General features: G+C 46.8%; 2 protein-coding genes across 7 annotated transcripts in view; one reads left to right on the plus strand and one right to left on the minus strand.

Moving 5' to 3' along the window:
- Positions 1-1973, minus strand: part of KDM4A (lysine demethylase 4A) — a 57731-nt gene extending 55758 nt beyond the window's left edge. For 4 of the 6 annotated variants that reach the window (XR_013403158.1, XM_077960306.1, XM_028834645.2 and 1 more), the window contains exon 1: positions 1855-1973. The gene's annotated coding sequence lies outside the window, so the exon portion shown is untranslated. Of the gene's footprint in view, positions 1-1558; positions 1603-1854 lie in introns of those variants that run through there. The other 2 variants (XM_028834647.2, XM_028834653.2) reach the window with 1 other exon arrangement.
- Positions 1-26210, plus strand: part of MED8 (mediator complex subunit 8) — a 417118-nt gene that overhangs the window by 138236 nt on the left and 252672 nt on the right. The gene's annotated exons all lie outside the window — the stretch shown is intronic.

The following is a 26210-nucleotide window of genomic DNA, read 5'->3' on the forward strand; positions in this document are numbered from 1 at the left end:
TAAACCGGATACCTAATAAAAGTTAAGTGGCTACAAGATAACAAAACTTAAGGGTTCAAAAGTACTTTGATATTAGTAACATGATTTTAAAACCTTTGATATTAGTAACATAATTTTAAAACCCTAAAGTGAAACTGTTCTATCTAAACTAAGATGCAGTTTCAGGAGTACTTAATGAAATCAAGTTACAAACAAGTTCCATTGCACTGTACCCAGAACTCAAAGGACAAAATTTAAACTAGCAATACAGGGCAAACTTCATAACTGACTAGAGAAAGCCAAATAAATACTTTGTTTTTAGATGAGAACTTCAGCTAAATGGGTGCATCCCCACAGCTCGGTAACACAATAGACCATCTCAACTGAAAAAAGACAAAGCATACCAGTGAAAACAGGCCATTCTAGAAGGAACACTAGTATGTCCTTTCCTTTACCCACCCTCCTCACTCAGGGTGCAGCAGCAGTTCTGTACCCCGCTATCTGGGGCCCAAAGCTATGGCGGTTCAGCTCCAAGAGTCTCTTTGAGAGCTGGAGAGCTCAGAAAGGAGAAAACTGCCTCCAATCTACCAGAAATCTGGTTACAGCCCTGGGAGCAGAACTGTGTAAGGTAGGAGAGAAGGCAAATCCAGTTACCCGTATCTCCTAGGCTTCCTTTCCATCGAAAATAAGGCGTGTTTCTAAACAGGCGCTTTTCATGAACCTGGCAGAAAGTTTGCATGGCAGGTATACTGTTATCCCTGTTTTACATACCAGGAAATTTGCCCACAGCCCACTCTTAAGTGCACCTTCCACTGCCCTATACTGCTTACATCCTCATCTCCATCTGGATTAAGTCCTTTGCAAGGGCAGTTCCAAGTATGGAGAAACCCGAAGTTTATTTAATTTTGAAGACCCTCTTAAAAAGAAAAATGAATCCAAAATATCTTACTTTTGCAAATTTTATAAAAACATACAGTCATGTGAATACAATGTTGGGGCCCTTCCCCGGGCCTTCAAAGGGGCCCTAATGGGCTTCATCAGCCTCTGGCCCAATTCATCTTTGTATGCCTAGAACAATGCATGGCACAGAGTAGGCAATCGGTAACTGTTGAAAAACTGATTTCCTCACCCTCACCTCAATTGTTCATCCCTTCTTCAACCCTACGATTCCCTTCCCCCAATCTATTCCCTGGGGAAAGCTCCCGTTTCATGACACCTTCCCTCCCAATCAGTAACAAAGCCTAGTGATTCAAGAACACCGGCTCCAAAGTCACAACTCTGAATACAGATCCGGTCTCTGCCGTCTATTAGCTGTGTGACCTTGGCTGTGTGAGTTGACTGAGTCTCAGTTTCTCCACCTGTAAAATGGGGATCCCAACCCCCTGCCCTGCAGGGTCGCTGTGATTAGCTCAGATGATGCAAGCGAAACACTAAGCACTAGGCCCGGTACTTAACCACTCAATAAAGCTAGTTGTTGCTAACGAACCCCTCGGACTCCTGCACCCTTCCCTCGCAGCCGCTCCCGCGAACATCACTCCAAAGGCAGCGCACCCTGCTCCCCAAGGTCCCCGAACCTCACCGCGCACAGGTTCGGCCCCTCCCGGCCCCGCCGCCTTAGCGAGTAAAGCTCCGCCGCAGGAAGAAGAAAATAAGGCCCAGAGGACCCGCCCCCCTCTCCCGACGTCCATTGGCCCTGAAGATTGGAAAAGGCCAATCTCAGAACACATTCTGGAAGCTCCTTCTCCTATTGGCCGAGAAACATGCCGATCACTCACCGCTGGAAGAACCACCCCCACCGCCCCTCCCCCACAAAATTCACGGTCACGGCTACAGCAGCAAAGCGCCTCAAGAATTCCAAAACCCTATAGTTCTCACCTACAGCCCAAAGCCCCGCCAGGGCTTAGGCTCAGCTCCTGCTGTCGCCACTGGCCGATCCTACTGCTTTTCCAGCAGGCGAAGGACGAAACTCCGCCTCCTCTAAAGTCTGCATCTGCGCAGCCGCACAGAGTCAACCAATTCAAGGGTGGCTGCAAACCATACACCAGCCAATGAGCACGCGCCGCAGCCACCTCCCAGTCCCGACCTCAGTGTGCTCAGCCTATGAGCGCCGGCTCGGGCTGTTGCCAGGAGGAAACGCTGTACCACTCGGGACTGCGGCCAGTGAGCCTCTAGCTGGATCGCGAAGCTGGCCAATCATAGGCGGGCTCCTGGCCACCCATAACTAATCAGGGTTGAAAGAAGCTAGTACCTAGAAGTGGGCCGGTCGGGTAGATGGGTAAGGGCGGTGAGGTTACTACAGGATGTCGCTAACGAAAGGATGGGCCAAAGTTTTCTTGGGATGAGTATCCTCTTGGCCTAACGTGGAAATGTGTCGGGGCCTTTAGGGGCAGCTTCCGAGCTCAGGGAGTGCTGAAAAGATGACCGTCTTGTCCCGGTTTGTCTTGGGCGTCTCAGTTTTCAAAACAAAATCCTGCGTCCTTGGAAACCCCTCATTCGCTGTCAAGTCTGGACAGGGAAGGGAGGCTGCCCTGAGGGTCATTAGGACAGACCCTGAGGGAGGCTGTCCTTAGGGTCATTAAAAAGCAGTTCCTGGCCGGGCGTGGTCGCTCACGCGCGTAATTCCAGCACTTTGGGAGGCCGAGGCGGGCAGATCACCTGAAACCGGCAGTTTGAGACCGGCCTGACAAACATGGAGAAACCCCCGTCTCTACTAAAAAAAAAAAAAAAAAAAAAAAATACAAAATTAGCCGGGCGTGGTGGTGCATGCCTGTAGTCCCAGCTACTCGGGAGGCTGAGGCATTAGAATCGCTTGAACCCGGGAGGCGGAGGTTGCGGTGAGCCGAGATCGAGCCATTGCACTCCAACCTGGGCAACAAGAGTGAAACTCCGTCTCAAAAAAAAAAAAAAAAAAATCATTTCCTCAGTGAGCGGGGATTTGGGGGATCATTAGGAGCAGCTCTTGGGGCGGAGAGGGGGGCATCCTGGGAATCAGAAGAGGCACTTCTGGGGGGCTGGAGGGGGAGGGGGCTTCCTAGAATCATTAGGAGCGATTCCTGAGGGGTAGTGAGTCGCCTTAAGGAGTTCCCAGAATTGTCAAGGGTGATGGGGAAGGTCAAGTAGGAAAGTAAAATACCCACAACCAGAGTCATAAAAAATGTACAAAATTACCATGGGTGAGTAATGGGGTAGTGCCATGGAAAGAGCTATATGGAGTCAGGCCTGTGTTCAAAACTAGTAACTTTGCTGAGCCTGGGAGTTCACATCAATACAATGGAAAAAATAATGCCTCGCGGATTTTGTAAAGAGAAGAGTTAATGAATGTTGCCAAAAAGAACATATTACATAGAATGCTATGGACTTACGGTATGGACCAATCATCATTTCTGCATCAGGCTGGGTACATGCCTACTGAAAAAAAAAAGTGTTAAAAAAAAAGTTTCAAAAACAGAAATGACTGTTTCAAAAAGAATGGCCGTTGGCTACACAGCCACAAGTCTTTCACAACAATTACAGGGTTTTTCTCCCTTACCCAGTAAGGTAATCGACAGTATTAGATAATAGATTATACTGAGTAGCTCACAAAAGTGCCGAGTCTGAAGAATCCAACTTACAGGACACATAAAGAAAACCGGTAGAATTCATCCACCACCGTCTTTGCTGCTGCCACTAAGCACAAGATATTGCAGGTTGCTTCACAGACTCCACTGTCCTGTACACGGATACAGTCGCTAGCACTACTGTTACTGTGTTCCATAAACTGGATTTTGCTGTATTTCCCGGTGCTGCCAGATGATTTCCAAGGCCCCTCTACTGTGTATCACTAGCTTCTAATTGGTATGTGCACGTGATAGGTAGAGCCTAAATCAAGTTCTCATGATATGCTCCCATTTTTCTGACCAGTTTTCCTGTTTCCTTTTTTTTTTTTTTTTTTTTTTTTTAATGAGACAGAGTCTCACTCTGTTGCCCAGGCTAGAGTGCAGTGGAGCGATCTTGGCTCACTGCACGCTCCGCCTCCCGGGATCACACCATTCTCCTGTCTCAGTCTCCCCAGTTGCTGGGACTACAGGCGCCCGCCACCACACCCGGCTAATTTTTTTGTATTTTTAGTAGAGACAGGGTTTCATTGTGTTAGCCAGGATGGTCTCAATCTCCTGACCTCGTGATCCGCCTGACTCGGCCTCCCAAAGTGCTGGGATTAAAGGCGTGAGCCACCGCGCCTGGCCTCCTCTGTTTCTTTTTTTTTTTTTTTTTTTTTGAGACGGAGTCTCGCTCTGTCGCCCAGGCTGGAGTGCAGTGGCGCGATCTCGGCTCACTGCAAGCTCCGCCTCCCGGGTTCACGCCATTCTCCTGCCTCAGCCTCCCGAGTAGCTGGGACTACAGGCGCCCACAACCGCGCCCGGCTAATTTTTTGTATTTTTAGTAGAGACGGGGTTTCACCGTGGTCTCGATCTCCTGACCTTGTGATCCGCCCGCCTCGGCCTCCCAAAGTGCTGGGATTACAGGCGTGAGCCACCGCGCCCGGCCTCTGTTTCATTTTTAAGATCACTTTTCCCCTTTTCCCTTTGCACAATTTTTTTGGTTTTTGTTTTTTGTTTTTTTGAGACGGAGTTTCGCTCTTGTTGCCCAGGCTGGAGTGCAGTGGTGCAATCTCCACCTCCCAGGTTCAAGTGATTCTCCTGCCTCAGCCTCCTGAGTAGCTGGGATTACAGGCGCCAGCCACCACACCCAGCTAATTTTTTTTTTTTGTATTTTTAGTAGAGATGGGTTTCATCATGTTGGCCAGGCTGGTCTCAAACTCCTGACCTCAAGTGATCCACCCACCTCGGCCTCCTAAAGTGCAGGGATTACAGGCGTGAGCCACTGTGCCCAGCCCCTTTGCACACTTTAAATGTCGATATTCTAAGCAAAACTAACCTATAGCAATAAAAGTCAAAGTTCTGGTTACTTTTAGGTGGGGGACAGGGAATGATGGGTAAGGGTGGCACAAAGAATGCTTCTAGGGTGTTGGAAATGTTTGTTTTCTGTTTGTTTGTTTGGTTTTTTTTTGAGATGGAGTTTTGCTCTTGTTGCCCAGACTAGAGTGCAGTGGCGCGATCTTGGCTTACTGCAACCTCTGCCTCCCAGGTTCAAGTGATTCTCCTACCTAAGCCTCCCAAGTAGCCGGGATTACAGGCATGTGCCACCACGCCCGGCTAATTTGGTATTTTTAGTAGAGACGGGGTTTCACCATGTTGGCCAGGCTGGTTTCAGACCCCTGACCACAGGTAATCCACCTGCCTTGGCCTCCCAAAGTGCTGGGATTACAGATGCGAACCACTGCCCTGGCGGCAATGTTCTATTTCTTCATCTAGATGGTGGTTACGCTAGTGTGTTCACATTGTAAAATTTTTATTTATATATACAGACAGTTTCATTCTATCACCCAGGCTGGAGTGCAGTGGCGCCATCTCAGCTCACTACAGCCTCTACCTTCTGGGTTCAAGCAATTTTCCTGCCTCAGCCTCCCAGGTAGCTGGGATTACAGGCATGTGCCACCACGCCCAGCTAATTTTTTGTATTTTTAGTAGAAATGGGGTTTCGCCATGTTGGCCAGACTGATCTCAAACTCCCGACCTTAGGTGATCTGCCCACCTCAGCCTGCCAAAGTGCTGGGATTATAGGTGTGAGCCACCACACCTGGCCACTAAAATTTTAAATTAAAAAAAAAAATTCTTAATAGAATGGGAGGCTGGGTGCGGTGGCTCATGCCTGTAATCCTAGCACTTTGGGAGGCCAAGGTGGGTGAATCACCTAAGGTCGGGAGTTCAAGACCAGCCTGCCCAAGGTGGTGAAACCCTGTCTCTACTAAAAATTTTAAAAAATTAGTTAGGCGTGGTGGTGCACACCTGTAATCCCAGCTACGCAGGAGGCTGAGGCAGGAGAATCGCTTGAACCCAGGAGGTGGAGGTTGCGGTAAGCTGAGATCGGGCCATTGCACTCCAGCCTGGGCGACAAGAGCAAAACACCACCTCAAAAAAAATAGAAGTGGGGTCTCCCTATGTTGCCCCAGCTGGTCTTGAACTTCTGAGCTCAAACAACCCTCCTGCCTTGGCCTCCCAAAGTGCTGGGATTTACAAGCATGAACACACCCGGCTGTGAAAATTAACTGATCTGTATGCTTGAAAGTTGTGCATATTTTTTTTTTTTTTTTTTGTGAGACAGAATCTCGCTCTCTCCCCCAGTCTGGAGTGCAGTGGCATGATCTCAGCTCACTGCAAGCTCTGCCTTCCGGGTTCACACCATTCTCCTGCCTCAGCTCCCGAGTAGCTGGGACTACAGGTGCCCACCACCACACCTGGCTAATTTTTTTGTACTTTTAGTAGAGACGGGGTTTCACTGTGTTAGCCAGGATGGTGTTGATCTCCTGACCTCGTGATCCGCCCGCCTCAGCCTCCCAAAGTGCTGGGATTACAGGCGTGAGCCACCGCGCCCGGCCACCATATATATCTTAGTTTTTAAAACTAAATTTTAAAATTTTTAGTTTAAAAAAAAAAAGGAAAAACGTGTTGATGTCCTCATGGCTTTAAGTCCTTTGCCCTCTTCTCTCATTCTACACAGTCTCCTTAGGTGCTTTTGTTTTGTTTTATTTTTTCTTTGAGATAGGGTCTTCCTCTGTCACCCAAGCTGGAGTGAAGTGGTGCAATCACAGCTCACTGCAACCTCAACCCCCTGGACTCAAGCGAATCTCCCACCTCAGCCTCTCAAGTAGCTGGGACTACAGGCATATGCCACCACGCCCAGCCAATTTTGTTGTTGTTTTTTTTTTTTGTAGAGACGGGTTTTTGCCATGTTGCCCAGGTGGGTTTTTGTTTCTGTTTGTGTTTTTTCTACAACTCACTAGCAAGTTACTTAATTTTCCTAATCCTCAAGTTTTCTCATAATTAAAACTGGAAGAGTACTTCCCTTTCTGGGTCGTGAGAATTAAATGAGATAAACGAAGCAATGGGATAATGAAGTAAAGCAGTTAGAAGTCTAATTGGCATGTAGTAAGTGCTCAGTAAATGCTAGCTCAGTAAATCATGATGATGGTACAAAGCACTTAGCACAGAGCCTGAAACAAGAGCTCAATACACTTTCATTCTTAGGCTGCACTCAGGTGCACACTGATGACACCCATTGTATACCCCAGACACCTTCTCCCTGGAGCTCAGATCCATGTATCCTGCTGTCTCTGGATCCCTCCCCCTAGTTGTCCTATGATACTTAAAACTGACATACCCAACAAAGAACTAATCTTGCCCTACAAATAAGCTGTACCTCCTAGGTTTCCTATCTCAGTTAGTGGAAGAGCCATCACCTAATTGCTTAAGCCAGGGGCAGTCCATTACCTCACCCTGTACAGAGCTCCACAAAGCAAGTATTTGACAAATGCATGGATTTGTTTACATGTCCATCTTTCCCCACTAGACAAAAGTCTCTTGAGAATATCATTTTGGTCTTATTGGTAATACCGTTTAGGAATGTATTCCATTGCCAAAAATAGAAAACACTCGCGGCCGGGCGCGGTGGCTCAAGCCTGTAATCCCAGTACTTTGGGAGGCCGAGACGGGTGGATCACGAGGTCAGGAGATCGAGACCATCCTGGCTAACACGGTGAAACCCCGTCTCTACTAAAAATACAAAAAAAAACTAGCCGGGCGAGGTGGCGGGCGCCTGTAGTCCCAGCTACTCGGGAGGCTGAGGCAGGAGAATGGTGTGAACCCGGGAGGCGGAGCTTGCAGTGAGCTGAGATCCGGCCACTGCACTTCAGCCTGGGCGACAGAGCGAGACTCCGTCTCAAAAAAAAAAAAAAAAAAAAAAAAAAAAAAAAAAAAAACAAGAAAACACTCGCAAAAGTGGCTTAAATACCAGTTTATTTTCTCATGAGATAAGAGGTCTGAAGGTGGTGAGCCTTAGCTCAGTGCTCAGCAAAGTCATGAAACATACAGGCATGTTCCATCTTTCTCTAGCATCCTTCGCAACGTGGCTTTGGCCACCCTCTTATGCAACTAGTGGTTGTAACGTGACTGCTGCAGCTCCAGAAAGAGGACAGACACAGTGTCCTGTTTCTTCTATCACACCAGCAAAAAGACTACCAGAACCTGCCCGCCTGCCAGTAATGAGTGGAACAGACCCTTTCCTGCCCTCATGGTTTTTCTAATCTAGTGAGAGAGAGACATGAAGCAAGTGCTTGCACAAATAAAGAAAATTACAGGCTGGATGTGATTCATGCCTGTAACGCCAGCTACTCCTGAGGCTGAGGCATTCGAGGCTGCAGTGAGCTATTATGGAGCCACTGTACTCCAGCCTGGGTGACAGAGTGAGACTCATCTCAAAAAAAAAGAAAAATTGCCAAAAAGTTGTGCTTGCTATGAAGGAAAAGAACAGGGGAGAACACCTGGGAGACAGAGCATGCAGTGAGCTGAGATTGAGCCACTGCACTCCAGCCTGGGTCACAAAGCCAGACTCTGTCTTTAAAAAAAAAAAAAAAAAAAAAAAAAGTTAACTACAGCTGGGTACGGTGGCTCACTCCTGTAATCTCGGCACTTTGGGAGGCTGAGGCGGGTGGATGACCTGAGGTCAGGAGTTAGAGACCAGTCTGGCCAACATGGTGAAACCCTGCCTCTACTAAAAATGCAATAATTAGTTGGGCATGGTGGTAGGCATCTGTAATCCCAGCTACTCGGGTGGCTGAGGCAGGAGAATTGCTTGAACCCAGGAAGCGGAGGTTGTAGTGAGCCGAGTTTGTGCCATAGCACTCCAGCCTGGGTGACAAGAGCGAAATTCAGTCTCAAAAAAAAAAAAAAAAAGTTAACTACATTTATTGAGCTGTTACATTTCAAACACTGTGCTAAATGCTTTATATGCACAAAAATTGTTTACATTTAGATATATGCTATCATTAACAATGTTCTTTTTAATAGTATAATTTAATGATTTTTAAATAAATTTGCAAAAGCATGCAACTATTACCGAATCCAGTTTTGGAACACTTCCATCACCTCGATAAAATCTACCACCTCAATAAGATTACCTGTGCCCAGTTATAATCAGTCTCCATTCCCACCCCTAGCCCCAGGCAACCATTAATCTATTTTCTGTCCATATAGCTTTGCCTTTTCTGGACATTTCATATAAATAGAACCATAGACTATGTGGTCTTTTGTGTCTGGCTTCTTTCACTGGGGATAATTGTTTTGAAAGTCACCCATGAGGCTGGGCGCGGTGGCTCAAGTTTGTAATCCCAGCACTTTGGGAGGCCCAGACGGGCGGATCACAAGGTCAGGAGATCGAGACCATCCTGGCTAACACGGTGAAACCCCGTCTCTATTAAAAAAACATACAAAAAACTAGCCGGGTGAGGTGGCGGGCGCCTGTAGTCCCAGCTACTCGGGATGCTGAGGCAGGAGAATGGCGTAAACCCGGGAGGCGGAGCTTGCAGTGAGCTGGGATCCGGCCACTGCACTCCAGCCTGGGCGACAGAGCGAGACTCCGTCTCAAAAAAAGAAAAAAAAAAAAAAAAAGAAAGTCACCCATGAGGTAGCATGCATCAGTATTTCCCTCCTTTCTATTATTGAATAGTATTCCATTGTAGTGTTGATTGATGTTTCGGTTGCTTCCACTTTTTGGTTATTAGCAATAGTGCTGCTATGAACATTTACATGCTAGCCTTTGCGTAAATGTCTGCTTACATTTCTCTTGGGTAGATAACAAGGAGTGGAATAATTGCTGGGTTGTATAGTAAATTTATGTTAATCTTTTTAAGAAACTGCCAAACTATTTTCTTTTTTTTTTTTGAGATGGAGTCTGGCTCTGTCGCCCAGGCTGGAGTGCAGTGGTGCAATCTCGGCTCACTGCAAGCTCCGCCTCCCAGGTTCACGCCATTCTCCTGCCTCAGCCTCCGGAGTAGCTGGCACTATAGGCGCCCGCCACCACGCCCGTATAATTTTTTGCATTTTTAGTAGAGACGGGGTTTCACCGTGTTAGCCAGGGTGGTTCAATCTCCTGACCTCGTGATCCGCCTGCCTCAGCCCCCCAGAGTGCTGGGATTATAGGCATGAGCCACTGCGCCCAGCCCAGAAGCTGCCGAACTATTTTCTAAAGTGGCTGTACCATTTTACATTCCCATCGACAATGCCTGAGGAGTCCCATTTCTCCATATCCTTGCCAGCATTTGGTATTGTCTATCTTTCTGATTATAACCATTCCAGTGGGTGCGAAGTAGTATTTCACTGTGGTTTTAATTTGCATTTCCCTAACGACTAATGATGTTGGGCATCTTTTTATGTGCTTATTCACCATTCATATATCCTCTGGTGAAATGTCTATTCAAACCTTTCGTCGATGTATTAATTGGGTTGTTTGTCTTCTTATTATTGAGTTGTAAAAGTTCTTTATATATTCGGATACAGATCCTTTATCAGATGTTGGCTTTAAAAATATTTTCTCTCCTTCTGTGGCTTGCCTTTTCATTTTCTTTAGTGCCTTTTGAAGCACAAGAGTTTTCATTTTGATGAAGTTCAATTTATCAGTTTATTTTATGAATTGTGGTTTTGGTGCATTGACATTAACATTTACATAGTTCTCTGCTCTGCCCCTAAAATATGTCCAGAATTCAACATTTCCCTTCACCTCCACTCCGCCGCCCTGCTCTAAGCCATCCTTAGCCTGAAGAGGATAATGGCCACAGCCTCCTAATGTCTATTTCTGCCCTTGCCCCCTACAATCTCCTCAACACAGCAGACTTGATTCTTTTTAATTTTTTAAAAATATTATTTTCTAGGCTGGGCACGGTGGCTCATGCCTGACATCCCAGCACTTTGGGAGGTGGAGGCGGGTGGATTGCCTGAGGTCAGGATTTCAAGACCAGCCTGGCCAACATCTACTAGAAATACAAAAATTAGCCAGGTGTGGTGGCACGTGCCTGTAATCCCAGCTACTCAGGAGGCTGAGGCAGGAGAATTGCTTGACCCTGGGAGGTGGAGGTTGCAGTGAGCTGAGATCTCGTCACTGCACTCCAGCCTGGGAACGGAGCGACACTCCGTCTCAAAAAAAATAAAAATAAAAATAAAACGGGTTTTCTGTTTTGTTTCTTCCGGCCAGGCACAGTGGCTCACGCCTGTAATCCCAGCACTTTGGGAGGCTGAGGTGGGCGGATCACCTGAGGTCAGGAACTCGAGACCATCCTGGACAACATGGCAAAACCCTGTCTCTACTAAAAATACAAAAACTAGCCAGGCTAGTTTTTTCTTTTTTCTTTTTTTTTGAGATGGAGTCTTGCTCTGTCGCCCAGGCTGGTGTGCAGTGGCACTATCTCCACTCACTGCAAGCTCCGCGTCCTGGGTTCATGCCATTCTCCTGCCTCAACTCCCCGGGAACTGGGATTACAAGCACCTGCCACCACTCCCAGCTAATTTTTTGTACTTTTTTAGTACAGATGGAGTTTCACCGTGTTGGCCAGGACGGTCTCGATCTCCTGACCTCGTGATCCACCTGCCTCGGCCTCCCAAAGTGCTGGGATTACAGGTGTGAGCCACTGCGCCTGGCCTTAATATTTTTTTTTTCAAGCAATTCTCCTGCCTCAGCCTCCTGGTAGTTGGGATTACAGGTGCCCGCCACCATGCCTGGCTAATTTTCTGTATTTTTAGCGGAGACGGAGTTTCATCATGTTGGCCAGGTTGGTCGTGAACTCCTGACCTCAGGTGATCCACCCGCCTCCACCTCCCAAAGTGCTGGGATTACAGACATGAGCTGCCCCGCCCAGCCTAGAGTGATTTTTTTTTTTTTTTGAGAGGGAGTCCCACTCTGTCACCAGGCTGGAGTGCAGTGTTGTGGGCTTGGCTCAATGCAACCTCTGCCTCCTGGGCTCAAGCGATTCTCCTGCCTCAGCCTCCCGAGTAGCTGGGACTACAGGCACATGCCACCATGCCCAGCTAATTTTTGCATTTTTAGTAGAGATGAGGTTTCACCATGTTGGCCAGGATGGTCTGGATCTCTTGACCTTTTGATCTGCCCACCTCAGCCTCCCAAAGTATTGAGATTACAGGCGTGAGCCACCGTGCCCGGTCAGAGTGATTCTTTAATACTAGAAGTTACATCATGTTACTCCTCTTCTTACAACCATCACATGACTTCTTATCTCATTTTGAAGAAAAGCCAAATCCTTTTTTTCTTTTTGTTTGAGACACCCAAGCTGTCACCCAGGCTGGAGTGCAGTGGTGCGGCTCACTGCAGCCTCTGCCTCCTGGGTTCAAGCAGTTCTCCTGCCTCAGCCAGGTGCAGGTGTGCACCGCTACACCTGGCTAATTTTTTTTTTTTTTTTTAGATGGAGTCACACTTCTTCGCCCAAGCTCAAGTGCAATGGCGCAATCTCGACTCACTGCAACCCCCACCTCCCAGGTTCAAGCAATTTCTCTTGCCTCTGTCTCCCAAGTAGCTGGGATTATAGACACATGCCAGCATGCCTGGCTAATTTTTTGTACTTTTATTAGAGACAGGGTTTCACCATGTTGGCCAGGCTGGTCTTAAACTCCTGGCCTCAGGTGATCCACCCCCTTCGGCCTCCCAAAGTGCCGGGATTACAGGCCTGAGCCACCACTCCCAGCCGAAAAGCCAAATCCTTTTAACAGCCTACAGACAATCATCCCCCACCCGCTCTCTGCTCACTCTTCCAGGACCCTATTTCCCCTCAGGTCTGAATGGCTTGCTCCCTCACCTTTCAGGGCCTCACTGAAATGTCACCACCTCAGTGAAGCCTTCCCTGACCACCAGTATATCCTTTATTTTTCCATTATTTAGTTCTCTCCATTAGAATGCCTACTCCATGAGGGCAGGGACCTTTGTTTTGTTCACCACTATCCCCAGCCCTTGGAGCAGCCCTGGCTCCTTGTATGTGCTCATTAAATATTTGTTAAGTCAATGAATGATATTCCTTAATTTCATCCATGCAATGAACTTTAGAAGGTGGCATTATTACTGTCCCATTTTAAAGCTAAGGAAACTAGAGTGCAGGGAGGTTAAGTAATTTGAAATGAGCAGTCAGCCTGAGGATGTATGTGCAATAAAATAATGGGCTGGGCGTGGTGGGTCACACCTGTAATCCCAGCACTTTGGGAGCCTAAGGCAGGTGAATTGCTTGAGCCCAGGAGTTCAAGACCAGCCTGTCTTGGGCAACATGACAAAACCCTGTCTCTACAAAAAATACAAAAATCAGTCAGGTGGTGGTGTGCGCCCGTGGTCCCAGCCACCTGGGAGGCTGAGGTGAGAGGATCACTTGAGCTCTGGGAGGTGGAGGTTGCAGTGAGCCAAGATTGCACTCCATTGCACTCCAGTCTCAGCAACAGAGCAAAACCCTGCCTCAGAAAAAAAAAAAGAATGAATGAATGATAAACTGAAACTGAATGAATAAATGAACAAGGACTATGTTTATAGACTAATGATGCCTTCAACCTTCACCTCTGGGTCATTTACATTCAGCCCTTGCCAGTGGGCACTAGTAGCTGAAAGAAAGTAAACAATCTTCTCTTGTACTTTGGGAAGCTCTGGACAAACAGCCTGACAGGAGCCGCCCAGATAAGAAGCCACAAGAGTAAGCACCAGGAACACACTGACACACTCTGACCTGGTCAGCCTGGTTCCCTGGGGAGCAGGCTTCTGCAGCCAGTTTAGTCCATGTAAATAAGAAAGAAAATTCAGCCTTAATTCAGCCTTGAAGACAAGGTCAGTTGGCAATACCAAGGCCCTCTAGCCCATGAAATACAGAAATACAAATATAAAAATGCTTAGCGGGCCAGGCATGATGGCTCATGCCTGTAATCCCAGAAATTTGGGAGGCTGAGGAGGGCAGATCACCTGAAGTCAGTGGTTTGAGACCAGCCTGGCCAACATGGTGAAACCCTGTGTTTACTAAAAATACAAAAATTAGCTAGGCATGGTGCTGCATGCCTATAATCCCAGCTACTTGGGAGGCTGAAGCAGGAGAATCGCTTGAACCCAGGAGGCGGAGGTTGCAGTGAGTTGAGATCGTGCCACTGCACTCCAGCCTGGGCAAAAGAGCAAGACTGCATCCAAAAAAAAAAAAAAGCTTAGAGGCAGACACACACACACCCACAAATACACTGAGTTCCAATGTTTAACACAGACATTGCTTTCTTTCCTAGCTGATGTGTTCTCTCTACTCTGCACAGGATGGTTTGGTGTTTCAGGCAAAGACACAGAGAGCTTTGGGGATGGCTGGGCGTGGTGGCTCACACCTGTAATCCCAGCACTTTGGGAGGCTGCGGCGGGGGCGGATCATCTGAGGTTAGGAGTTTGAGACCAGCCTCGAACATGATGAAACCTCATCTCTACTAAAAATACAAAAAAATGAGCCAGGCGTGGTGGCACATGCTTATAATACCAGCTACTCGGGAGGCTGAGGCAGGAGAATCACTTGAATCCAGGAGGTGGAGGTTGCAGTGAGCCGAGATCGTGCCACTCCACTCCAGCCTGGGCGACAGAGTAAGACTCCAACTCAAAAAAATAAAAGCAGAAAGCCTTGGGGAGCAGGAACAAGGTGCCCCGTGGCCCATGTCTACCTCGCACTCATTCCTTTATCCTTTGCTTCCACCCTGTGTTCTATTTGTTTGTTTGCTTTTTTAATCTCAGGCACTAAAACAACTTCTTCTCAAGGACAAATGCCATCCATTCTTTAAGACTTGGCTTAAATTTTACCTACTCGTGCATTCTTTTATTTCAAGACTTTTTACTAAGCACCTATTTTGTGCTGACTCTGGAAATACAGAGATAACAACTCCATCCGTCTACTTGGGACAATTACAGGTACTTCAACTCAACAACAGTAAACTCTTGGCCGGGCGCGGTGGCTCATGCCTGTAATCCCAGCACTTTGGGAGGCCGAGGCAGGCAGACTGCCTGAGCTCAGGAGTTCATGACCAGCCTCAGCAACACAGTGAAACCCCATCTCTACTAAAATACAAAAAATTAGCCAGATGTGGTGGCTTGCACCTGTAGTCCCAGCTAGTTGGGAGGCTGAGGCAGGAGAATTGCTTGAGCCCGGGAGGTTGAGGTTGCAGTGAGCCAAGATCGTGCCACTGCACTCCAGCCTGGGCAACAGAGCGAGACTCTGTCTCAAAAAAAAAAAAAAAAAGTAAACTCTTGGTTCTCCCCTAAGTCTACTCTGCTGTCAGTGTTCCCCACCTCAGTAAAGGCACCAGTATTCACCCAGGTGCTCAGTCATTCTCGATTCTTTTAGCAGCCCACATCCAATCCTATTAGTCTTAATCACTTTCAAAACTATATCCTGAATGCTTCTATTACCTCCCCATCACTATCACTATACTTCAAGCAGCCATCACCCTCCACCTGGAACACCACAACAGCATCCTGACTAGACTCCCTGCTTCTGCTCCTGCCCCTTCCAATCTGTTCTCCAAATAGGTGCCAGAGTGATCTGTCAAAAAGCAAGTCCCCAGCCTGGGCAACATAGTGAGACCCTGTCTCTACAAAAAATTTAAAAATTAGCCAGGTATGGTGGTGTGCACCTGTAGTCCCAGCTACTTGGGAAGATGAGGTGTGAGGATGGCTTGAACTTGGGGGGTCAAGACTGCAGTGAGGCGTGATTGCATCACTGCACTCAGGCCTGGGCGACAGAGTGAGACCCTGTCTCAAAAACGAAGAAAAGCAAATCCAATGAACTCACTACCTTATTGAAAACCCCTTAAAAGCTTTCTGCACCCCTATCCTGAATCCAAAGTGCCTTGCTCATGTCTGTGAGAGCCCCTGCCCATTCTGTACCCCCTCCTGCCCCACTCTCCCCTTGCACTCTCTGGGCTGCAGCCATGCTGGCCTTTGTTCTGTTTTTCTAAAACACCCCTTGAAAGAGCTATGTTCCCTCATGCCTCAGGATCTTCACACCCTGTTGAACCTCTTCCTTGCAGAAGCCTCCGATTCCCCACACTTGTCTGGGTCCTGCTGTCCCATGCTGTGGGACCTGGACTAGTGTGGGGAGTCAGAAGCTTCTGTGAGAAAGGGGCTCTCCATGCATTCTGCATGCTTCCTGCAAAGCATCTGAGCTTTTGATTGTGTGTATGTGTGTAAGATTTTTGAATGATGTCTGTCTTCCTGCCAGATTAAGGTTTCTAAGGGTACTTTGGGCTGGGCATGGTGGCTCATGCCTGTAATCCCAGCACTTTGGGAGGCCGAGGCAGGCAGATCACTTGAGGTCTGGAGTTCAAAACCAGCCTGGCCAACATGGTGAAAACCCATCTCTACTAAAAATACAAAATTAGCCAGGCATGGTGGCACATGCCTGTAATCCCAGCTACTCAGGAGGTTGACATGAGAATCACTTAAACATGGGAAGCAAGAGGTTGCAGTAAGCCCAGATCGCACCACTGCACGCCAGCCTGGGTGACAGAGTGAGACCCTGTCTCAAAAAAAAAAAGGGTAGGGACTTTATTATTTCACCACTGAATCTCAGTACCTTGGACAATGCTTGGTTCATAGTAAGTGCTCAATACATATCATTGGAATATGATTTGTGGAAAGAATGGACAAATGAAGCTAGGTGGGTTGTAGTTTGTATGGTAGTTAAGCATTCAGGCTCTGGACTCACAGAACCAGGCTCAAATCTGGGTTCTGCTCTCTTCCTAGCTGTATGACTTAGAATGAATTGGTTGACCTCTGAGAACCTGTCTTCCATCGCAAAAGGAGATTGTAATACAAGCTACTATATGGGGTGTCTGGAGGAACTGAATTTTTTTTTTTTTTTTTTTTTTTTGAGACGGAGTCTCACTCTGTCGCCCAGGCTGGAGTGCAGTGGCCGGATCTCAGCTCACTGCAAGCTCCGCCTCCCGGGTTCACGCCATTCTCCTGCCTCAGCCTCCTGAGTAGCTGGGACTACAGGCGCCCGCCACCTCGCCCGGCTAGTTTTTTTTTTTTTTTTTTTTTGTATTTTTTAGTAGAGACGGGGTTTCACCGTGTTAGCCAGGATGGTCTCGATCTCCTGACCTCGTGATCCGCCCGTCTCGGCCTCCCAAAGTGCTGGGATTACAGGCTTGAGCCACCGCGCCCGGCCTACTTTTTAAAATTTGAGACGGAGTCTCCCTCTGTCGTCTAGGCTGGAGTGCAGTGGCGTGTTCTCAGCTCACTGCAACCTCCCCCTCCCAGGTTCAAACAATTCTCCTGCCTCAGCCTCCTGTGTAGCTGGGATTAGACACACACCACCATGCCCATGTTAGTTTTTCGTCTTCTTAGTAGAGACAGGATTTCTCCAGGTTGGTCAGGCTGGTCTCGAACTCCTGACCTCAGGTGATCCACCTGCCTTGGCCTCCCAAAGTGCTGGGATTACAGGAGTGAGACACGGCACCCAGCCACCTCCTTACTGATTTTCAACGTAATGTTCCTTGGTGAATCTCCACGTAAAGTATTTCTACTGTTGGTGTGGGGAACTGGGAGAAAAGCAGCTCATCCTGGTAAGGGTGAACTTTGGTGTGGTGGATGCAGAGATCCCTTGTGAGATGTGAATTCCTTCCTGGAGTGGACTAGGGTGTGTCTCAGGGAGGGAACAAAAGGGTCTGAGGTGTTGGGAGCGAAGATTCTTGAGGATTGGATGCTGGCAGCTGCCAGGCATTCCTTCTGACAATCAGAGTGACTTCCCGCCACATGGCCAGCATCCACTCAGCAAACATTGATGGAGTCCCAACTCTGGGCAGGCTCTAAGCTGGAGGCAAGTGAGACACAGCTATTGTCCTCAAGAAGTTCACAGTCCAGTGGAGGAGACAGATGAATCAAACCATAATTATAATGCCAATTTTCATTTCCTTTCTGCACGACAGCCTGGATAATTTTCTTGGTATTTCCCTCCTATTTTACTATTTGAACAGCTGAGGAAGCACAGATAATAATTTCAGCACAATGCTATGGTTCCTGGACCAGCAACACAGCTGGATGTGAGACTAGTTGAGCAAAGAAGACGAGGGGCTAAGGAGGGACTCCTGGGAGACGGATCTCGGATGAGATGTGCTAGGAAGGGCTCCAGGAAGAGGGGATAACGTGCAACCACAGCATGCTGTTTTTCTATGTGACACATGCTTATGAAAAAAGTGCGTATCAGAGGTAGGAAAATTAGAAAATGTATTTAAAATAGGGAACATAACCACCCAGAAATGTGCTAACATTTTGGTGTCTATGCCTGCCAGCGTTTCTCAAATTTTAATGCTCATGCAAATGCCATACGGAACTGTCAAAATACAAATTCTGATGCAGCAGGTCCGGGGTGGGGCCTAAGATTCTACATTTCTACAAGACCGGCACATTACCACTTGGCCACCGTGCCTGAGTCAGATTCTACTTTTTTTTTTTTTTTTTTTTTTTTTTTTGAGATGGAGTCTTGCTCTGTCACCCAGGCTGGAGTGCAGTGGCACAATCTTGGCTCACTGCAACCTCCGCCTCCTTGGTTCAAGCGATTCTCCTGCCTCAGCCTCTCGAATAGCTGGGATTACAGGCGCCTGCCACCACGCCTGGCTAATTTTTTGTATTTTTAGTAGACGGGGTTTCACCATATTGGCCAGACTGGTCTCGAACTCCTGACCTCAAGTGATCCACCCGCCTCAGCCTTCCAAAGTGCTGGGATGAGGCGTGAGCCACTGTGCCTGGCCTAGATTCTACATTTCTAGAAAGCTCCCAGGTGATGCCGACACTAATGGTCTTTGGATTCACTTCAGCAAGGTGGTAGCCTATATGTGTGTGTGTATAATATGTTCAATTTTTCAGTATTATGAATGATGATGTAGTGAATCTTTCCCCACAGATTTTGAAATTATGTGTCCAGTTGTTTTCTTTATATAAATGCCTAAACATGTATTGCTGGGTCAAATTAAAGCATAATTTAAGGGTTTTGATAGATATTGCAAATTCTCCTCCAAAAATGTAGAACCAGTTTATATTCCCACTAGTAATTTATAAGTGCCTAATTCCCTGCATCAATATTGACACATAACTCTTGCCAATTTGATAGTCAAACAGTTGAACAGTTGTTCCTCAGTATCCATGGGGGATTGCTTCCAGGACCTCCCACAGATACCAACATTTGCCCATGCTCAAGTCCCCAACATAAAATGGTGTAGTACTTACATATAACCTATGCTTATCCTCTCTTATACTTTAAATCATCTCTAAATTACTTATAATATCTAATACATTGTAAGTGCTATGTAAAATAGTTATTACACTGTATCGTTTAGGGAATACTAACAAGAAAAAATGTGCGTGTTCAGTGCAGATGAAAGTTTTTTCCCTAATACACACATATATACATACACATATATATACACATATATGCATACATACATATACACACACACACGTATATGTATTTTTTTGAGATGAAGTCTTGCTCTGTCGCCCATGCTGGAGTGCAGTGGCGCGACCTTGGCTGACTGCAACCTCCACCTCCGGGGTTCAAGCGATTCTCATGCCTCAGCCCCCGGGGAGCTGGGATTACAGGTGTGTGCCACCACACCCAATGAATTTTTATGTTGTTAGTAGAGATGGCGTTTCACCATGTTAGCCAGGCTGGTCTTGAACTCCTGACCTCAAGTGATCCACCCACCTTGGCCTCCAAATGTGCTGGGATTACAGGTGTGAGCCACTGTGCCCAGCCTTTTCTGAATAACTTTGATCTGAGGTTGGTTGAATCCATGGATGCAGAACCCATGTATACAGAGCGTCGACGATACCTCATTCTTGTTTTGATGTGTACTTCTTTCCTTAGTAGTGAGGATAATAGCTTTTGTATTTTTACTGGAATTTGCCTATCTCCTTTTGAAATGGCCTATTTGTGTCCATTTTCTATTACAGTGTTTACTTTTGCTCTTACTGATTTGAAAGAAAGCTTATCTATTAGGGTAATTTAACCCTTCGATTGTTATAAATGTTTAACACCGTGTGCTTAAGAAACCACAAGTATTTACGTAAGGCTGGAGTGAAAAAGAGAGATGGACCACATGTGGAAGGTTAGACAGACCAGCCAGGGACAAGGGCATCAAGTGTCAAAAGTGACAGCCTGCCATTACTGGGGGACCATGGACAGGTCCCAAGTATCCTTGAATTACATCACAGCTCTCCCTCTAGAACCTGGGATGGTTGCATAAGTCAGACAGCGCTTCCTCTCTTTGAGCAGGGCTGGAGGAATACAGCTTTCTTTTCATCAGAAATTTTAAGCTTCATTTAGACTCCAACCTGCTTTTCTGTTTTAACACATACATGCTTCAGAAATGTTACTGTCAACTTTCTTGAGTAAAATAAAAATCCGCAATAAAAATTGAGGGAGGGGAATTTTTAAAAAGTAATCTAATGCCCATTTGGAAGAAAAATAGGGGAATGGCACTTATTAGTTTTGAAAAAATAAAAATTACTTGTGTCAGGTAATAAAGCCACCAAAGTTAAATAAGTAGTTCATCTTAGACTGAACAGACAGATGAATGAAACAGACTAATGGCCCAGAAGTAGACTCTGTACATATAATAATTTATAATACAAAAAGTAGCGGGGTGTGGTGGTGGGTGTCTGTAATCCCAGCTACTCCGGAGGCTGAGGTGGGAGAATCACTTGAACCTGGGAGGTGGAGGTTGCAGTGAGCTGACATTGCATCACTGCACTCCAGCCTGGGCGACAGAGTGAGATTCCATCTCAAAAAAAAAAAAAAAAAGGCTGGGTGTGTTGGCTCATGCCTGTCATCTCAGCACTTTGGGAGGCCGAGGTCGGTGGATCATGAGGTCAGGAGTTCGAGACCAGCCTGGCCAATATAGCGAAATTCTGTCTCTGCTAAAAATATAAAAATGAGCCAGGCATGGTGGTGCGTCCTGTAGTCCCAGCTACTAAGGAGGCTGTGGCAGAAGAATTGCTTGATCCCGGGAGGCAGAGATTGCAGTGAGCCAAGATTGCGCCACTGCACTCCAGCCTGGGCAACAGAGTAAGACTCCGTCTAAAAAAAGAAAAAAAAAAAATCAACGTGGGTCATGGGAAAAACAAACAGGGTAATTTGTTGCTGGATAGCCTTCCTCCTCCAACAACTGCTTAATACAAAACTAGGAACAATGTCTTCACAAGTTTCTGAGGAAAATTATCTTGTATAAGGAAGCCCAGACCAAAGTTAAAATGGAGTGTGAATGTAAAAGATATTTTCAGACATGCAAGAAACAGAAAGTTTATAATGCTCTGTGAAAAAATTATGTGAGGGGGAGTACTCTACCAGCATGAAAAAGAATCCAAGACGACTCATGTGGTACAAGTGGCGGTGGCAGCTGAGTATGATCCAGAAGTGAAGAACATCGAGAAAAAAGTAAAAGTTTGAAATTGTTTGAAGTTTGTTTGAAATTGATGTTTGAACGATTTTTCATAAACATACAATTAAAATGCTATTTATTGGTTTTCAATTTTTAGAATGAAAGACCTAATTATATTAACAAAACAAAGTATCAGAAGCCTTGACAATGTGAAATAACAAAAAATGGTAGTTGGAGGAGGGAGAAGGGAGAATCAAGGAAAGTGAGCTAATTTTCTCATTCTTCACAGAGGGTATCAATAGATACTGCCAACAGGTGATAAATCAAGAAACAGGTGTTTAAATATAGTGTTTAGCCAGACGCGGTGGCTCACGCCTATAATACCAGCATTTGGGAGGCTGAGGTGGGTGGATCACCTGAGGTTGGGAGTTGGAGACCAGCCTGACCTACATGGAGAAACCCTCTCTATTAAAAATACAAAATTAGCTGGCCATGATGGTGCATGCCTGTAATCCCAGCTACTAGGGAGACTGGGGCAGAAGAATCGCTTGAACCCGGGAGGTGGAGGTTGCAGTGAGCCGAGATCGCGACATTGCACTCCTGCCTGGGCAACAAGAGCGAAACTCCGTCTCAAAAATAAATAAATAAATAAATAAATAAATAAATAAATAAATATAGCATTTAAAGTCATGAAAGGAACTCTAGAAGAATTAAAAGTAATAATATATCTAACAAAATCAGGAGGTAGAGGTAGAGATCATGTGAGTTGACTAAATTCCATACAGTTTATAGCCAAGGAGCCAGCAGGCACCAGCTACTAAAGGCATGTGATGGCTGCCACTGGAAAAATTAAAATCAGGAATTGCAGGGAATGAAACTAGACTTGGGGAGAGGAGGAAGAAAAGCTGACCTTTTATTTTATTTATTTATTTATTTTTTTGAGATGGAGTCTTGCTCTGTCGCCCAGGCTAGAGTGCAGTGGTATGATCTGGGCTCATTGCAGACTCCGCCTGCCCGCGTTCAAGCGATTCTCCTGCCTCAGCCTCCCGAGTAGCTGGGATTACAGGTGCCCACCATTATGCCTGGCTAATTTTTGTATTTTTTAGTAGAGACGGGGTTTCACCATCTTGGCCAGGCTGGTCTCGAACTCCTGACCTCATGATCCACCCACCTCGGCCTCCCAAAGTGCTGGGATTATAGGCATGAGCCACCGTGCCCAGCCCTGACCTTTTATTTTGGACCCTTCAAGACTGCATCTTTTTTTTTTTGAGACGGAGTTTCGCTCTTATTGCCCAGGCTGGAGTGCAATGGCACAATCTTGGCTCACTGCAACCTCCGCCTTCTGGGTTCAAGCAATTCTCCTGCCTCAGCCTCCCAAGTAGCTGGGATTACAGGGCTCGTGCCACCACGCCCGGCTAATTTTGTATTTTTAATAGAGACAGTGTCTCTCCATGTTGGTCAGGCTGGTCTCCAACTCCCGACCTCAGGTGATCTGCCCGCTTCAGCCTCCCAAAGTGCTGGGATTGCAGGCGTGAGCCACTGTGCCCAGCCTCTGAATCATTTTTATTTGTTTTATCATATGCATCCACTTACTTAATAAAAAAGCTATATAAATAACCATTTTTAAAATTATGGGACATCCATAACAGAATAGTATATAGTAGTTAAAAAAATGAGCTCCTGACATGGAAAGTATGTATTTAAATGAATGCTTTTTTGTTTTTGTTTTTTTTTTGAGACTGAGTCTCACTCTGTCATCCAGGCTGGAGTGCAGTGGCGTGATCTCGGCTCACTGCAAACTCCATCTCCCAGGTTCACGCCATTCTCCTGCCTCAGCCTCCCGAGTAGCTGGGACTACAGGCGCCCGCCACCAAGTGTGGCTAATTTTTTATATTTTCAGTAGAGACGGGGTTTCACCATGTTGGCCGGGATGGTCTCGATCTCCTGACCTCGTGATCCACCTGCCTCCGCCTCCCAAAGTGCTGGGATTACAGACATGAGCCACCGCGCCAGGCCTTAAATGAATGTATTTAAATGAAATGGGCAACTTGCAGCAAGATATGTATATATCATTCTAGTTACATAAAATAGAAAGTTTCTTTATTTTTTTTAATTTTTTTTTTTTTGAGACGGGGTCTCGCTCTGTCACCCAGGCTGGAGTGCAGTGGCCGGATCTCAGCTCACTGCAAGCTCCGCCTCCCGGGTTCACGCCATTCTCCTGCCTCAGCCTCCCGAGTAGCTGGGACTACAGGCGCCCGCCACCTCGCCCGGCTAGTTTTTTGTATTTTTTAGTAGAGACGGGGTTTCACCGGGTTAGCCAGGATGGTCTCGATCTCCTGACCTTGTGATCCACCCGTCTCGGCCTCCCAAAGTGCTGGGATTACAGGCTTGAGCCACCGCGCCCGGCCAAAATAGAAAGTTTCTTATACATGTTTGTATATTCATAGGAAATGCCCAGGACGATGTAGACTAAACTGTTAACAGTGACTCTACTCCAGGGAGTTGGGGGGAAGGAAGAGAATGGGGACTTCAACTCTGCACACCTGGATCCTAGTCAAAAGGTTTCTGTTTTTTTTTTTTTTTTTTTTTTTTTGAGACTGAGTCTGGCTCTGTCGCCCAGGCTGGAGTGCAGTGGCCGGATCTCAGCTCACTACAAGCTCCGCCTCCCGGGTTTACGCCATTCTCCTGCCTCAGCCTCCGGAGTAGCTGGGACCACAGGCGCCCGCCACCTCGCCCGGCTAGTTTTTTGTATTTTTTAGTAGAGACGGGGTTTCACCGTGTTAGCCAGGATGGTCTCAATCTCCTGACCTTGTGATCCGCCCGTCTCAGCCTCCCAAAGTGCTGGGATTACAGGCTTGAGCCACCGTGCCCGGCTTATGTTGTTGTTTTAATAAATAATTTTTCTTTTCTTTTTTTTTTTTTTTGCTTTTGAAAATTAAAATATTGGCTGGGCACAGTGGGTCATGCCTGTAATCCCAGCACTTTGGGAGGCCGAGGCGGGTGGATTACCTGAGGTCAGGAGTTCGAGACCAGCCTGGCCAACATGGTGAAACTCTCTCTCTACTAAATACACAAAAAATTAGCCGGGCGTAGTGGCACACACCTGTAATCTCAGCTTCTTGGGAGGCTGAGGCAGGAGAACTGCTTGAGCCCAGGAGATGGAGGTTGCAGTGAGCTAAGATCATGTCACTACACTCCAGCCTGGCCAACAGAGACTCTGTCTCTAAATAAATAAATAAAATAATTAAAAAAATTAAGTCTTCAGGTTGGGCGTAGTGGCTCACGCCTGTAATCTTAGCACTGTGAGATGTTGAGGCGGGCAGATCACTTGAGGTCACGAGTTCAAGACCAGCCTGACCAACATGGCAAAAGCTCATTTCTACTAAAAATACAAAACTTAGCCAGGCATGGTGGCAGGCACCTGTAATCCCAGCTACATGAGGCCTGAGAATCGCTTGAACCCGGGAGGCAGAAGTTGCAGTGAGCCGAGATTGCGCCACTGCACTCCAGCCTAGGTGACAGAAGGAGACTCCGTCTCAAAAAAAAAAAAAAAAAAAAAAAGTCCTCATAGAAAATTTGGAGAATTACAAAGAACAAAAGTCACCTATCCTCACAACCCTCTGGTATATTTCCTTCCAAATATATTTTTCTTTTTTTTTTTTTTTTTTGGAGACAGAGTCTTGCTCTGTCGCCCAGGCTGGAGTGCAGTGTTGTGACCTCAGCTCATTGCAACCTCCCCCTCCTGGGTTCAAGCAATTCTCCTGCCTCAGCCTCCCGAGTAGCTAAGACTACAGGCGTGTGCCACCATGCCCAGCTAATTTTTGTATTTTTAGTAGGGATGGGGTTTCACCACATTGCCCAGGATGGTCTCAATCTCTTGACCTCATGATCTGCCCGCCTCTGCCTCCCAAAGTGCTGGGATTACAGGCGTGAGCCACTGCGGCCGGCCCCAAATATTTTTTTCTTAATGCATCTGATGATTTCTAGCTTTAGGCAGGTAGCAGTGTGAGAAGAGCCCTGGAGTTAAGCAGAGCTGGGAGTGATACCAACTCCACCAAATTCCAGTTGGGACCCTTGAGTAGAGTGCTTAACCCTTCGGTCCAACCTTCCCCAGCTCAACAAATGGTAACTGTATCCTCCCAGCTGCTCAGGCCAGAACTGTGGGGTCAACCTTGACTCCTCTCTCTCAATCGAGTCCATGAGCAAATTCTATCAGGTCTGCCTTAAGATATAACCACAATCTGGTCAGTTCTCTCCACCACTGGATTTCTGCAGTCTTCTCAATGGTCAAGGAGCTGGCCCCACTTCCTCTCTAACCTCATCCCGTGCTACCCTATTGCACCCCCATCCATCAGGCACATTCCCACCCAGGGCCTTTGCTGTAGCTGCTCCCTCCGCCTGGATGCTCATCTTGAAGATACGAATGCAAAACTCCTCACCAGATTCGTCTTTCCTCAGGTCCCATCTTTTCAATGATGTGTCCCCTGACCACCCTAAATCAATCAATCAAACCTTCCCTCACATGCCCAATCCCTTTTTTTTTTTTTTTTGACAGTCTTGCTCTGTCACCCACGCTGGAGTGCAGTGGTGTGATTTCAGCTCACTGCAGCCTCTGCCTCCTGAGTAGTTGGGATTACAGGTGTGCGCCACCACGTTCAGCTAGTTTTTGTATTTTTGAGTAGAGACAAGGTTTCACCCTGTTGTCCAGGCTGGTCTCGAACACCTGGCCTCAGGTGATCCACCCACCTTGGCCTCCCACAGTACTGGGATTACAGGTGTGAGCCACCATGCCCAGCCCTTGATCCTTCTTATTGTACTCCCCACTAATTAGGCTTACCACCTTTTAACAAACTATAAATACATTGATTTATTTCTTGTATGTGTCATCTGCTTCCTGATACTAGAGGATGAATGCCACAAAGGCAA

The sequence above is a fragment of the Macaca mulatta genome, chromosome 1 (assembly GCF_049350105.2).
Source record: "Macaca mulatta isolate MMU2019108-1 chromosome 1, T2T-MMU8v2.0, whole genome shotgun sequence".
In the NCBI taxonomy this organism is placed as follows: Eukaryota; Metazoa; Chordata; class Mammalia; order Primates; family Cercopithecidae; genus Macaca; species Macaca mulatta.